General features: G+C 42.5%; 1 protein-coding gene across 3 annotated transcripts in view; it reads right to left on the reverse strand.

Annotated features, from left to right (window-relative positions):
- Positions 1–15,498, reverse strand: part of LOC307215933 (uncharacterized protein) — a 177,596-nt gene that overhangs the window by 8,864 nt on the left and 153,234 nt on the right. The window lies entirely within an intron of this gene.

Raw genomic sequence — 15,498 nt, forward strand, 5'->3', positions numbered from 1 at the left:
TAGGAGAGTTGTAGTTCCACAACATCTGGAGGACCGGAGGTTTTCCAGAAATGATATGTAAGCATGCACATCTCAAAGGGTGTAACATGTAAGTTTGGCCAGGGATAGCTCAGTCAGCAGAGCATGAGACCCTTAATCTCAAGATCATGGGTTCGAGGCCCACATTGGGCAAAAGATTCCTGCATTGCAGTGGGTTGAACTAGATGACCCCTGTGGTCCCGTCCAACTCTACAATTCTATGATTCTATAAAATAGACGACGGGAGTATGAATCAGAAAATGGCATTCAATTTGGAAACAAACATTAAATCTGTCCAAAAACTCTTCCACACAACCACCCATTTGCCCCCAAACCCAAAAGAAGACGCATGAGACAAATTGGAGGAACTGCAAAGCAACAATAATCCAACTATCCAAATTCAAAGATATATGTGCAAGTAGCACTAGGTCCCGCTGTCAAGTGTTCACCGAACATGTGCATGCCAAGCCTGTAGGGCACCCCTAAACCTCACCATGCACCCTGGCAGAGCTTTGAAAAGTGCCCATAACCCAACAATGCCTCAGTTTACCCTATATTCCACCACTTCCCTACCTGCCCGGACTCAATGCCCAAAACAGGCTGCCATACCATGCCACTGTCAGAAGCCAGGCAACGAATAGAGGAACCCTAAGGACAATCAAAGGGACACAGGTGGCCCTGTGGTCTGAACCACTGAGCCTCTTGGGCTTGCCAATCAGAAGGTTGGCGGTTCGAATCCCCATGACGGGGTGAGCTCCCATTGTTCAGTCCCAGCTCCTGCCAACCTAGCAGTTCGAAAGCACACCCAAAAGTGCAAGCAGATAAATAGGTACCGCTCCGGCGGGAAGGTAAACGGCTTTTCCGTGCGCTGCTCTGGTTCGCCAGAAGCAGCTTTGTCATGCTGGCCACATGACCTGGAAAAATTGTCTGTGGACAAACGCCGGCTCCCTCAGCCTGTAAAGTGAGATGAGCATCACAACCCCAGTCTCATCTGTGACTGGACTTAACTGTTGGGGTCCTTTACCTTTACCTTAAAGGACAATCAAGGAATCTCACTCCCCCCCCCAACCCAACTCAGCCCCTTCAAGAGGCAACAATAATAAAGGGAGGGAGAGAGGGTGCTCTAAAGAAAAGCAAGGAAGAATGTTTAGAGCAGGAACAGGTTTAATTGTCCAGCTTCCTATTTATTGCATCCCACTTTATCTGGACCAGGAAGCTGTGCTTGCAGCTTCGGAACAAGTCAGGATCACAAATCACAATTTGAAGCTGGTTTAAGATTCTGGCTTGTTCTGAAATTGGCAAACTATGGTCTCCCAGTTTGGAGGGAACTGGAAACTATGTTTCATTGGAGACTTGGAGGTTTGATTACAGAGGACTGCAAAAGGAGGAGAACAGGGGCTGAGTGCTCAGACAAAAAGCTCATTGGTCTCTGGGCTTATCAAGCCAAGATATGATCATCCTAATTGGGTCAATGAGTAGAGAGGACTCATAACAATTCAACAAAGCCAGAGAGCTCAAAGTCAATAGTAATTGAAGTTTCAAAAACTACAGCCTGCCATCTTAAACTACTTTTCATCCTTTTTGGTTGAATTCATTTTATTTGCTTCCGGGAACTAACAAACAAAACTATTTGCAGTGGTGATATGCAACTCTCATTGTTCTTTTAGTTAAAGAGAAAAGAAATTTAGATCTGTTAGCAGAGGAGAAATTGTTTGGTGATTAAATCAGATGCAGCATTTGTCTCTTTCAATGATCATAAGTCCAATAAAAGATTATCCAAATGGGGTTTTCAGCTTTGTGCAAATGGGTTTTATAGAGCTAAACAGATATTCGGCCTACAGAAAGTGTCTCACTCCTACTGAAGCAAGGATCATTGATCTATTGCTGGATCTGATCTATTGTGATATTGTGACCTATTGGTGAAGGATGCTTTCTGAGGAAATGAATCATTCCCTTCTGATTCACAGCAGTGTGGGCTACCCTTTATTTTGCATGTGAAAAATCTGTTGGGGTCAACAAGAGTCATGCAGTCATCAGTGACAAAACACTGGGTGTCCTACCATAGCCACCCTCTTCCTGGGGTTAAGTGGTCTCTATTTGAACATTAGTTCAGATAAAATATTCAACATGCAAACATTTAAACGTACAAATGTTCCCAATACTGTTGAAAACAAAAACTTGAAACAGTGGGTTTAACCCTGAATGTTGCAGTAAATTAGATTCGAGCCAGCACATAGGTAAGAGTCTCGCATGCTCTATCACATATTCAACATCTAAAATGAAATATGACAAAAGCAGGATTGGTTCCATGAACCAGTGCTGAAAACCTGAGCATCTTTTTAGAAATGCACAAACAAAAGGCTGCAGTCCTATACCCACTTATCTTACGATAAGCCCTGCTGAATTTGCAGGCTTTACATCTGAGCAGATACCTATAGGATTGCTCAGTTTATCTGCTTCTTTGCAAATAATTTCATTCTTTGTGAATAATTAAAAACTGTGAACAAGGGCTGCTTGCACCCCGAGCCACAGGGTTGCATTTAGAGGAACAGCGCCATCACAAAACATTCCTATCAAGTCTAAAAGAGAAATACAACAGGAGCAAAGCAGAATTTCCTGTACATGCCTCTAACAAAGATGCATAAAAATATAATTTTTAAATAGTTTGCAAGTAGGATTCAATGCTATGTACCACTTCTTTGGAAGTAATTCCCATTGAACTCAGTGGGACTTACTCCTAAGAAAGCATGTGTCGGATTGGGCTGCATATTTCCTTCTTTTTCCTTCTTTCATATATATTTTTTAAAGAAGTTGAAAATGTTTCTGTGTTTCCCCCCTGTATTATTAAAAAAAAATCAGGCCCACAGTCTTTGTGGGGTAGGATGGATTGGGGCAGGTGCTCATTTGTGTATGTGTCATTTATCACCCCTACATTTCAATAAAGCATCAATGGCAATGGTTCAAGCTGCTGACTGTCTGACGACACAGACAAGCACATTTTCCAGGTAAGGAGCCTATAAACACAGGTGCATTCTTTGGAACGGTGAGAGGATATTGAGAAAACATTCCCATAAAAATAAAATACAGAGAGATGCAACATACAGCCCCCAAATTTATCATATTTATGCCCTGCCTGTGGGCCTTCACTCAAAAGTTCTTCATTGCTTAGCTATTCTCCTTAGCTATTTGGTGGGAAGGGAGAACTTTCACTGATAAAAATGTGCGTCGGCTTATGCACTCAAATGATGCTACAGGGCCAAAGTATAAATTAAAAACATGTGGCAAGAGTGTGTTTGAACTGGCCACCTTTATTTTGATTGAGGGGAGGAGAAAGCAGGTACATGAAGCCCCACTCCAGAGAAAATATCTGATCTGAATTGTTTATTTCCGCCAATGTCTGCAGTGCACAATACTGCACTCTTGGAGACAAAAGAGCAATTGGAAGTTTCGGCAGGAAATGGATCCAGGCTCCCACACCCAATTAGGAGTTTGTTATTGTACGGGCAGTGGCGGAGCTTCATGCTCCAGCACCGGAGGGCAGAGAGCAGTCGGGGGTGTGGCTGGCATGCATCCCAGGGGCGTGGTGCCCATCCTAGGGGCGTAGCATGCCACCTGTAGGGCATGGCACCCAGCACGGGTGGTGGGGGCAGCTGCGATGGCACCCCACTGGGATCGCGCTGCCAGGGGCAGCGCGTTCTCCCCGCACTCCTCTTTTTTTTAAAAAAAAAATTTATTAAAGTTTCAAAAACGTTACAGAAGTGAAAAAGAGAAAGAAAACAAAAAATACACAAAATACAGAAAAATAAAGACAATTAAAAACATTTCGATCTTTCCATGTCTTGTCTTTCATTTACTTGTTTCTCTGACCTCCTCACACCTCCCTTTTTTGCATTCTAATTCAATTAGCAGTTTCAGCAAATCCTTACCTATTAATTAACCCAGCAAATCCTTTCCAGCTTTCAATATATTCTGTTATTCAATTTGCCTTACTTTATTTAACCTTATCTTACCATAGAATACCTTAAAGCTTAAAACTTAATGCTTATTTATACATAACTCCTTATATCATTTCTACTAAAGCCAGACAGTTTGATTCCAACATTTTCCCTAATATTCATTAATTTTACACTAGTTCCCAAAATAAAAATTTTTCTTTATAGACTCTTCCATTTTTCATCCAACGTCCCTTCTTCCTGGTCTCGGGTTATGTCAGTCCTTACTGTCCATTCCATCTAGTCCATCAACCTGGTAGTCTTATGTCCGAGGCTCTTAAATCTCTTCCATGCCCCTTTTGCAGATCTTCTTCTTCTTGTTTATACTCATTGAGGAGTACGTCTCTGGGGGATTTCAACCCATAATTATCTCCATCTTCCCTCATCAGACCGGCCCATTCCCCACAGTCCCACTCCCCACAGTCATCAGTACAATCCAAAAAATATTTAACAGCATATTTCAAAGTCCCTCCAAAGTTAAGAGCCTCCTCAGCTCCAAACTCCCTCTGGCCCATTCCAAATTCAATCTTCCAAAACAGCGGCTTATACTCCTGCAGGGCCTCAGATCTCTCCATTTGTATTGCTTGAGGTACAATTGCAACCTCCTCCATTGTCATCTGCCCTTGCATTTGCCCAGTCGAACCAGTTTCCTGAGTTGATCTCTGTATGATTTCTGTGCCAGTATTCCCTGTTTGTCCACATTCCCTGACTACAACAGTCATCAAATCCAACAAGGCGCTCGTCTTGCAAAAAGCAAGTACCAAGACTTCTTCCAAACACATTTTTATTCAAGGTCGCAGTCTGTTTCCACGATCTTAATCTAGCAGCTGTGAAGTCCCCAAATAAACTGCAGCAACAATTTGACAAGCTCCCTCTAGAGGAGACAATTTCTATTTGTATCCGTCTTTTTAAAACATGTCCAACAAAAGAAAGTTACTTTCAATTTTCAAATATTTTGTTTCTTTAGAATGCAAAAGGCAACATTGGAATCAGTTTGTTTCTCTTTTTTAGCTATCTGTCAAAATGCTCCATTCACAGTCAATGGACGTCTCCCAGGTTTGAGACGGTGGAAACTTATTTTTCTTTACTCCCTCTCCTGCAGGCTTAAACAGTCAAATTTTCCCCCCTTTTCTCCTGCTTCTAAGGGGTTTTTAGTGGTTATAATTGAAGGAAATTTCGACCTTTACAAAACAATTTTCCAGGCTATTAGCTTACAAGGTTTTTGCTTCAGTCTGTTTACAAAAAGCGGAAGGTGGACTTCCTGTTTTGAACCTTCCCACTTCGGTGCCAAATTAGGATGTTTCTTGATCCAATTTTCCATTTCTACTCATGGGTACTAGTTTAGAGTCCAATTGTTGACAGGAAAAAGTCAGCGCTCTCCGGCAATGGCTATGCGGCTTCCCTCCGTGAAAGTAGCAATCAGTTCGCAGCACCACGCCGCTCACCCTACTTTGTTCCGGAGCCCCAAAATGGGGTTCCCCATGAGTAGGGGAGGCGCTCCTGGTGCTCTGCCGAACCCCACGTTCCCAGGCTTCCTCCACCTGGGATTTCTAGTGGGTCCCCACCTTCGCCACGGCAGGAAGACGCAGTTTCCACGGAGCCAGTTCCTCCGGTCGGAGGAACTCCGCCATTCGCCGATGGCGCTAACCCGAAAGTCGCCCCCCCCCCACTCCTCTTCCTCCACCACGGCATCCCGTACGTCAGCTTAAAAATAGTAATAATGTGTTGTAGCATGGAGTTTGGGTGAAAGTTCTAAAAGCAATGGACTGTCAGCGACAGGTTTGAAGCGGACCTGAATGAAATGGGCTTCTACATCTGGTGTCAGAACTCAAACTAGAAAATGTAATGCAATTCCATGCAACAAGGAGACATGGAAATCAATATTGTTGTCAGTTGTTTTCCTCTTATATTTAATACTTTTCAAAAAGTGCAATGCAAACAAATGTTTGGAGCTTAAAATGGAATATGCATGGAAACTGCCAAAACATATATAGTCGTACCTTTGATCCCAAACGCCGTGGTACTCGGACTTTTGGCTCCTGAACGCTGCAAACCAGGAAGTAAGTGTTCAAGTTTGCGAACATTCTTTGGGACCCAAACATTCAACGGGGCTTCCGTGGCTTCCAATTGGCTGCAGGAGCTTTCTGCAGCCAATCAGAAGCCGTGCTTTAGTTTCTGAACATTTTGGAAGTCGAATGGACTTCCAGAAGGGATTCTGTTTGACTTCCAAAGTACTGTCTTCAATTAACATCAGTGGGGTTTGCACATTTGGAATAAGTAGAAGGAAATTTGGGAAGTTTTCATCTTTTGTACTGGAGCAGGCTGAGCAAAAGCCAGCTATCCAGCTATCCCTGCATGATAAGGTGAAAATCCCTCTTCTGCACAAAAACCAAGGTTGCCGGAGACCAGGCCTCTCACCTAGCCACCCTATTGGTTGGCCAGTCATCTTCATTTCCATTCAACCCCTCTCTCTGCTGCCTTTCTGTCTACCCCGCAGATTGTGTCCATACCTTGTCCCCTGTAAGTAAGTACACAAATAGAACACATCAGGTACCTACACAAATTCAAACTGGTGGCATTCCTGTGTCTGTAAATATGGACTCTGCACGGTATATGAGTTTGCCATTAACATTGCATCCCACATTTTTGATTAATGCCATGTTTCTGACCTTTACCGCTGCTGCTGCTGCTGCTGCTACTGCTGCCGCCACCTCAAGTTCTTTTTATGACTGCAGTGGTTTTGCAACCAGCAGGGAAATTGCTTGATAGGCTAATTTAGCTCCAGGCTGATGGTTCCTGCCTTCATCCTGGAGCCGATTTCTCTCTCACACACCCCCACTGACGTATTTGGTGCAGTTAGTGGTGCCCAGATGGTGGTTTATGTCAGATAAAGTGGATTTCTGTACAGTTACGTTTATGGGAAATAGTAAATATTATCCTTCTTCCTATGAATTCACAGCGTTTTATATAGGGGCCACATGTCAAGAGTGAAATGGCAGAGAACTCACAGGGTGAACCTGGGTTGCACCACCTGTTATGAGGAAGGCCAGATTCCGGTTATTGCATGTCAAAACCAAGTAGGAAAACTGTTCCTGGACTCTTCTGTCTACAGATTTTTGTGACTGAGTGCTCCCACAAGCTCAACAACTACTACAGACAATGAAAACTAGTTTTTAGGGAGAACTGTTCTATAGAATGCAGAGCTAGTCCTACCATTAGGCACAGTTCTTACGGAGACCCCTGACCATTTCCTCTGTTAGAAGTCAGAGCTGTGTGTGCCTGTTATATATCCCCATAAGCTAGCCTGCTGCCCTCAGGTGCCTGTTGCCAGGACTGAAGATGCCTAAGAGTCCGCTTCTGCTCATACAGTGGAGGTGGGGGGCCATCTTGGTTTTTTGCCTCAGGCAGCAAAATGCCTAGGTTACACTGACCCTACATATTACAGAAGATAAAAAAAAGCAGAGAAAAACATAATTAAGAGTGGGTAAATAGTAAAATAAAACCATGTGCCTCCCATTAAACTTGAGCCATATTTTCCTAAGGTTAAAAGGCCAAGAGCATCTGGCTGGCAGAAAGGGAGGGAGTATTTTGGGAAGTCTTTTTCTAAAGTTGTTTCTTTCTTAAACTGAGATCCTTTTAAGATTTCTTTTCCTTTTAAAAGGTTATTTATGTTGTGTATTAAATATATTGGCTTAAATGTAATTATGCAAAGGAATTAGAAGCTAAGAAATGTTAAATCCTTATGCTAGATTCTTATTTCATATAGTTGGAAGAGACCACAGGGGCCATCAGCCCAGCCCCCCCTGCCAAGCAGGAAACATCATTAGAGCACACATATGGTTGTCAGGCCTTTGTTTAAAGACCTCCAAAAGAAGGAGATCTTTCAATGTTGATGTGAACTCAAGATCCTTGACATCTGTTTAAGATAAAAATTTAAAACTATTAAACCATCTGTTTTGGAGGGCAATAGGGCAAGGAGGGCAAGAGGTGAGCTGGTAATTAAGGTTCCTTGTTGAGACAAATGTAAGATATATGACTACTTATTTGTCATTTATAGATAGAAGAATATATAGCTTTTTGTTTCCCATAAAAGGCAAAAAGGAAATGGGTGTATCTTTTGTGATTGGTTCTAGCAAACAGCCAATAGGAATTTCAACCAGGCTGATTGGACAGAGGCAGCCACAGGAGGAGCAAGGGGGCTGGATTAAGGAAATATAAGTGCTGGCCATAACGGCAGGAGGCCAGGCCAGAGCTTGGTAACCATATACCACTGTGCCTCTCATTTATTTGTCTGACAAATAAATTATTATTTTAATTTCTCTATTGCTGCGTTGAATATTTCATTCCAGCTAAGCGTTAACCACAAGCAGGGTGCTACAAAAGAATACTATGACCCAAATTATGTCCTGTAACTTTCCAGGTTAATGGCTTTGCAGACAGATTTTTCCCTCCCTCTGGAAGGAATTAACATGGAATTGAATACTGAGCTTCTGCTAGATACTAATACATTTCCAGGTATGGCTTTTACATTATGTGAAAGATCAGACATAACAAGAAAATTACCAGGTAAGGAAACATCAGGAAAATTGAATAAAGTGTTGTCTGAATGCAGCCTCTCATTTTCTTCCTTTCTTTCTCAGAAGGTGCTCTGAGCAAACAATTCAGCTCCCCCAGAACTGTGCTAGCTGGATCTTTGTCCTTGAGTGCTGCAATCCACTCTGTTTTTACAAGGCAGACACAACACTCCCTCGCTCTAGTTCCCACTACAAAAAAAAAAAAAACAAAAACAAAAAAAAAACACCCTTTGAAGGGCATCTTTGAAACATATTCTTTTGACAGGAGCAGCCAAAGCAAAACATGCCTTGTTTTCCCCAGCTGCCCCTAAAGAGCTAGCTAGAATGGGAGGCATTTCCTTTACATATAAGACCCCATTTATTTGCACTATACAGTGGTGCCCCGCAAGACGAATGCCTCGCAAGACGGAAAATTCGCTAGACGAAAGAGTTTTCCGTTTTGGAGGTGCTTCGCAAAATGAATTTCCTATGGGCTTGCTTCGCAAGACGAAAATGTCTTGTGAGTTCCTGCGGGGTTTTTTTCCTCCCCCCCCTTTTTCTAAGCCGCTAAGCCGCTTATCCGCTTATCCGCTAAGCCGATAAGCTGCTAAAAGCCGCTAAACCGCTAATAGCGCTAATCCGCTAAGCCGTCAATGGGCTTGCTTCACAAAACGAAAAAACCGCTAGATGAAGAGACTCGCGGAACGGATTCTTTTTGTCTTGCGAGGCACCACTGTACATTTAAAGCAGTATCATGCCACTTTAAAGAAGGATCGATTATTTAACAACTCTGAGAATTGTAGCTCTGTAGGGGATATAGGGCCCTTCTAACAATTCTCAGCAACCTCAACAAGCTATAGCCCTGTGGCTCTCTGTGGGAAGCCATGACTGTTTAAAGTGGTATGATACTGCTTTAAATGTCTCAAGTGGATGGGGCCTAAGGCATGCTATCCATTTTATTTATACTGACCCTAGGGCTGCTTGGGGTTTTTATAGGTTTCTGTTGCCTCACTTGTAGTCCCTTAAAAAGGCATTATTATTATTATTATGGATTCAATTTTTTAATCCCACTTTTCCTCCCAAAGGAGGCCAACTACTGCCGCCTCTGTTGAGCTTCTGTAGAGTTGAAGCAGCTTTTCCTGCTGTTGCTGCTGCTGCTGCTGTTCTAAAAAGTGATACTGATGTGATATTTTGTTTCCTTGAAATCAATAAAAAGGATATCCATAGAAAGTGAAGGGCAAGTCTCTCACTTCTGAATCTCACCCATGAAGCAACAAAGAGGGAGACGCTAAATAAGTAAAGCTTTTTCTGCTAGGGTTATTTTTGTGTGTCATATTGTTGTTCAAGTCATGTGTACCCCCATTCTTCGACTCTGGAGAAACTGATTCCCGTGGCTAATAATCTAGCATGATTTGGCCTTACCAGGCAACATCACTTTCCAGCCCAGGAGTCAGCAGTCTGCTCTATTCCACATGCTGTAGCATACAACTCCCATCAGCCCCAGTCCATGTGGCCAAAGGTCAGGGATGATGGAAGCTGTGGTCCAACAATATCCACATTGGCTACCCTGTTCTAGCCAATGAGGAAGTGGCGAAAAAAATATATCCCACCTCGCTGAGTACAGGTTTCAGCCCGGATTAGTTTGACATAGGCTGAAGCCCAGGCTTATGAAATAACATTTGCAAAACTGAATAAATATAGTTTCTCTAATATAAAGTGCTCATCTTCTCAGTTAACCTTATTCAATTTTGAGCTATTAATTCTTCAGAAGTATTTGTCAAAAAAGCCCAAGGTAAATATTCAATATTCCTAGAAATAATTGGTCTTGAGCTCCATTTCCATTTCTGTTGCTTATACTTTCCAAACTACGGTAAATGATTCAGGAAATTCTAAGATAATGTTGCACTTTTTTTTTTTTTTTACACTTGACTGTCCCATGGGCAGCAGGAGGGATACACGTAGTCCAATTAAATATAGGTTATATTTACAGGAATATAATTGTTTGCAGCAAGGTGCTCCTCCCACATAATTTTTTATGCAGGGAGAGAAGAGACCTGGATGCAAAGAGCCATTTTTATACATTATTTTTATCCTTAGAAAATTATTGGAAAAATTCACCTTGGATAGAGGCCATATTGCATATACAGATTACACTTTAAATAGGAAACCTCCTAAGAAATGATAAATAGCTATACAATATCAAAACATTAAAATAAATTCTCCCTCTATTTCTCAAACACAAACACAGAGTCGCCAACCCTTTTTATACTTTTATGCGGCAAATCAATTCAAGGCTGTAAATGACTCAGAATGAATGCAAATGAAAGACAAAGAGAGCCATTATGTTTACATCAAAACATGGAGGTTTTAAGATAATTTTGTTTCAATATACAAGGTCCACATCCTTTTTACAGTTTTTAAAAAACACCACATCCTATGTGCATGTTGCCAGCTTACTTGAGGCATGTGTGAATAAGCAAAGACTAAATACATCAATGGGTTGATGACAAAGGTAGCTATGAACTTAGAAGATTTGCTGAAAGCTTTAAACCAGGGGTGGCTAACCCCTTCCAGATGTTGTTGGACTTCAACTCACAACAGCTTCTATCCAACATGGCAAATAGGGATAGTGAAAGTTGTAGTTCTGCAACATCTGAAGGGGGTAAAAGTTAGCCATTGTCTGCTTTAAGTCTATGAATATTCTGATTTTTTTTTAAAGAAGTTGCCTCTTAGACAACAGACATTTAGTAGTCCCTGTAGGCGGGACGCAGGTGGCGCTGTGGGTTAAAGCCTCAGCGCCTAGGACTTGCCGATCGAAAGGTCGGCGGTTCGAAACCCTGCGGCGGGGTGCGCTCCCGCTGCTCGGTCCCAGCGCCTGCCAACCTAGCAGTTCGAAAGCACCTCCGGGTGCAAGTAGATAAATAGGGACCGCTTACCAGCGGGAAGGTAAACGGCGTTTCCGTGTGCGGCTCTGGCTCGCCAGAGCAGCGATGTCATGCTGGCCACGTGACCTGGAAGTGTCTCCGGACAGCGCTGGCCCCTGGCCTCTTAAGTGAGATGGGCGCACAACCCCAGAGTCTGTCAAGACTGGCCCGTACGGGCAGGGGTACCTTTACCTTTACTTACAGAAATGTATTGTCTCTCTCTCTCTTTCAAATTCCAGAATTCACCATTAAATTTTGGACGTGATGATGTCACAATAATTAAGTGAGCTTTTATTTATTTAATGTGTGCTGGCTCAAGAGCTAAATTTGAAATACTGCAGTTTCATTGTGATCATTTTGTAATTAGAGCGTGCTGTGTCAGAGCGACTAGCATTGTTTTCAGATCTCTCGATCTCTCTCTCGATCTCTCTTTGGAAATACACGTGAAATGCTTGCTTTCCTGATTGTCATCACTTTTCCTGAGCTGACAAAAAAATCTACCTCATGCTATGCTCCAGGAGAGCAGCATGGGGGGAAGTGCAGTAAAAATTAGTCATTTCCTTTATTTTTGGTATATTTTTAAAGATCTATCACAGAATGGAAAGACGTGAGAAATCATCAACACAGTATAGCAGCAACTCTTAATATAATTTTAATCAGGACGGTGCTTTAAGTAGCCAATTTAATCACTGTCATCATCAACATCATCAGAGTGATTGAAACCATCATTACGTTGCCTGTTGATTATCTGGAGGTGCTTCTTCCTGCACCATACAAGTTGTTCATTAGAAAAGTGTCAGAGAGGGCGGGAGAAAGTGGCTTACTAGGGCAGCAGGGCATGCCAGGGTGAGTCCTTGTAAGAATAAGAGTGAAGCTGCATACACAGAAAGAGGGACTGTATCTATCTTGATCTGTATATCCATAGTGTGTGTGTGTGTATATGTGTGTGTGTGTGTGTGTGTGTGTAATATATATATATATACACACACACACACACACACACACACACACTCATACACACACACACACACACACACAGTGGTACCTCGGGTTACAGATGCTTCAGGTTACAGACACCGCTAACCCAGAAATGGTACCTCAGGTTAAGAACTTTGCTTCAGGATGAGAACAGAAATCATGCAGCGGTGGCACAGCGGCAGCAGGAGGCCCCATTAGCTAAAGTGGTGCTTCAGGTTAAGAACAGTTTCAGGTTAAGTACGGATCTCCGGAACGAATTAAGTACTTAACCTGAGGTACCATTGTATAGATAGATAGATAGATAGATAGATAGATAGATAGATAGATAGATAGATGATAGAAGATAGATGGAGATGGAGATGGAGATGGAGATGGAGATGGAGATGGAGATAAAATATGAAATACATAAATACAGAACTTACATCTTTTGGAAAGTTATTTGTTTGCTCCCTATGCATCTCTTAAGATATTCTAACCAAATGCTGCGTGATGGTTCCTGAGATGATGGAGCAGGTTTTTGTCTGTGTTTGGATACAGTTGGGTGCCCTTTTGAATAAAAATGCTGGACTGGTTTTTTTTCTTCCAAAACTGTGTTGATTTTAACCACCATTTTCAAAACTGCACCGATGTTGCTGGTGTTGATAAATTTAAAATCGAAATATCAACAATTGATTATTTCTATTTTTAAAGTGTGTACGAATGTGTACGTGCCAAATGCCTGTTTTGCTGCAGGCATCCAAACGTATAATGTACAATGACAATGAGGATTTTTGTTTTACACTACCTTTCCACCTAACGCTCATGGCGGCTTATGGCAAATCTAACAAAAATATTACCATAGTACAAAACTCAATGGCATATACCATTAACCCACTATGTCTGCATTTATAGAATAAACAATTCATGGCATGACAAAAATACATAATAATCGGGATATGAAACAATGTTCTATGAACCAATTTATCACAATATAGCGACAAAGAAAATCAATCACATAAGAAATCATTGCATTAACAGTTCTGTCCTAACCTCTTGGGAGGGGCCCCTTTCTGCCCACAGTCAGATTGTTCCAGTCGTTTCAGGTCAGGTGAAAATGGGCCAGACAAGGCACAGGAAATTAGGTATTATGGGATGCCATTTCTCTGCTCCATTCCAGCAACATCTACACTGCTTGTTTGCAGCAGAACCATACTTGTGGGCATGATAATAATCTGAGTGGTACCAAAAAAAAAAAGGTCTATATTTGTCATAATTTTTCCAGTCCTGGCTTTGCTATAAATTGTGTGCATGCCTCATACCACCACCCCCAGAAGAAACCTATCATTCACAGAGGGTGCCATTCCAGACAACAACTGCAAGATGGCTGAGACTTCACACAACAAAGAACACCCATCTCTCCCCCCTCCCCAGCCGACCCCTGTACATTGTCCTTGGAACTAGCATTGCTTCCTCATGGAGTGTCAGTCTCAGGGCAATCTAGTCCCATTTTTAAAACACACGTCAGCTAAGCTAGGTTTCTGAGTGCATGGCCAGGAGGGGGAAATGGAAAAGCCATGAGGTTCTCACATACGTTATTATAAGTACTGCCATCTTCCTGGAAGTCAAATGACTTTTGGGCCCTCCACCTTTGTTTGTGGGGGAGGGGGGAGGGATATTCAACAAAAGTGGACAGGACCTTTATGTACTTCCAAGGGAACACAGCAGGAAAGGTGATATAAAAGGCATCTGGTTGGCTCCTAGAAGAAAAGAATGCTGAACTTGATGGGCTTTTCGTCTGATCCATTAGAACTCTTCAGATATTCGCAAGTGTCCTTCTAGATGAGTTACTGAGAAAGTTTATGCTAACTGTTTTGGGGAGCATCGAAAAGAAAAACAGGGATCTGGCAGGTATGCAGTTGGTTCCCCAGTTAAGACCTCTGCTCACCACTCTTCTGTCCAGAAGGTGGCAACATCTACTGCTTGTTTGGTTATTTTAGGGTAGAATTCATCCCAGTGGTAATACTGGAACAACCAGACACCCATTGAATAAGTTGGCCAAATGACTGCCTTGGAGTGAAAGGGAAAGAAGATGGTTAAGTACTCCAAAGTCTCCTAGAGATGTCAAGTTAGGGGCTGGACCCAAACCAGCTTGAGTGCCTTCAAAAGGAAGGAGAAAAGGTAACAAAAGGGCAAGAGAAGTGAGGTGGAAGAGGCAATAAGTAGAGGCAAGACGGTCAAGGGATAAAAGAAAGGGAAGTGGAACAATGATACATGTGAACAAGGGAATTTTGGAAATGGCACTCATTTCTCCACTCAACTTCTGCCCAGATTTCTGGTCATATTTTCCAGACACATTCCCACTATTTTGGTAGGCGCATTGCTGAAACATGCATCTTGGGCCAGTATAATATTTTTCTCAGTTGCAACATAATATTTAAGAGGCGGCAATATTGTTGCCAGGGAATGGAGTCGGGAAGATAAGTGCACATTTAACAGACCAGAATATAACTCAGGAGCTCACTCGCTCTCACTCTGTCAGGGCAAAGAGGGAGAGAGACAGACAGAGGGGTGGTGGGGAGAAAGTGCCTTTAGCACCCATTATGGAGAGTTCATAAAAGAAATCTTTCATTTTGAACATTGTGCTGAATTCCGCGCACTAAATGAAATTAGTGGAGACTCAGTGTGGGAGTTAAAGATTCAATAATATGTTGGCAGAGGTATCAAGTCTCCCCCACCAGGCAAGATACACGCACAGGTCACCACCTACACTTACTGAGCTACTCGTCTGTATCTAAGAATAAATGTTCTCATTAGTGGGTACAAGAAATATTGCAACGCCAGCTATTGGCCTGAGAAGACGGGTAAAGAAATCCCCCCCCCCCCCGAGTTTGCAATCGGATCAGTGTAGCATTTCACAATCCCGGTTACATCACACCTTGAAGAGGGGGGAAATTGCCGTTGCTACAGTGCCATCATAATGCCGCAGCTGTGCCAAAACCCACTCATTTTTAGTGGGCTTATTCAGATGCCTATTGCCTCCACGGCATGCTTCTG

The sequence above is a fragment of the Podarcis cretensis genome (assembly GCF_951804945.1).
Source record: "Podarcis cretensis genome assembly, chromosome: 5".
NCBI classification, from domain to species: domain Eukaryota; kingdom Metazoa; phylum Chordata; class Lepidosauria; order Squamata; family Lacertidae; genus Podarcis; species Podarcis cretensis.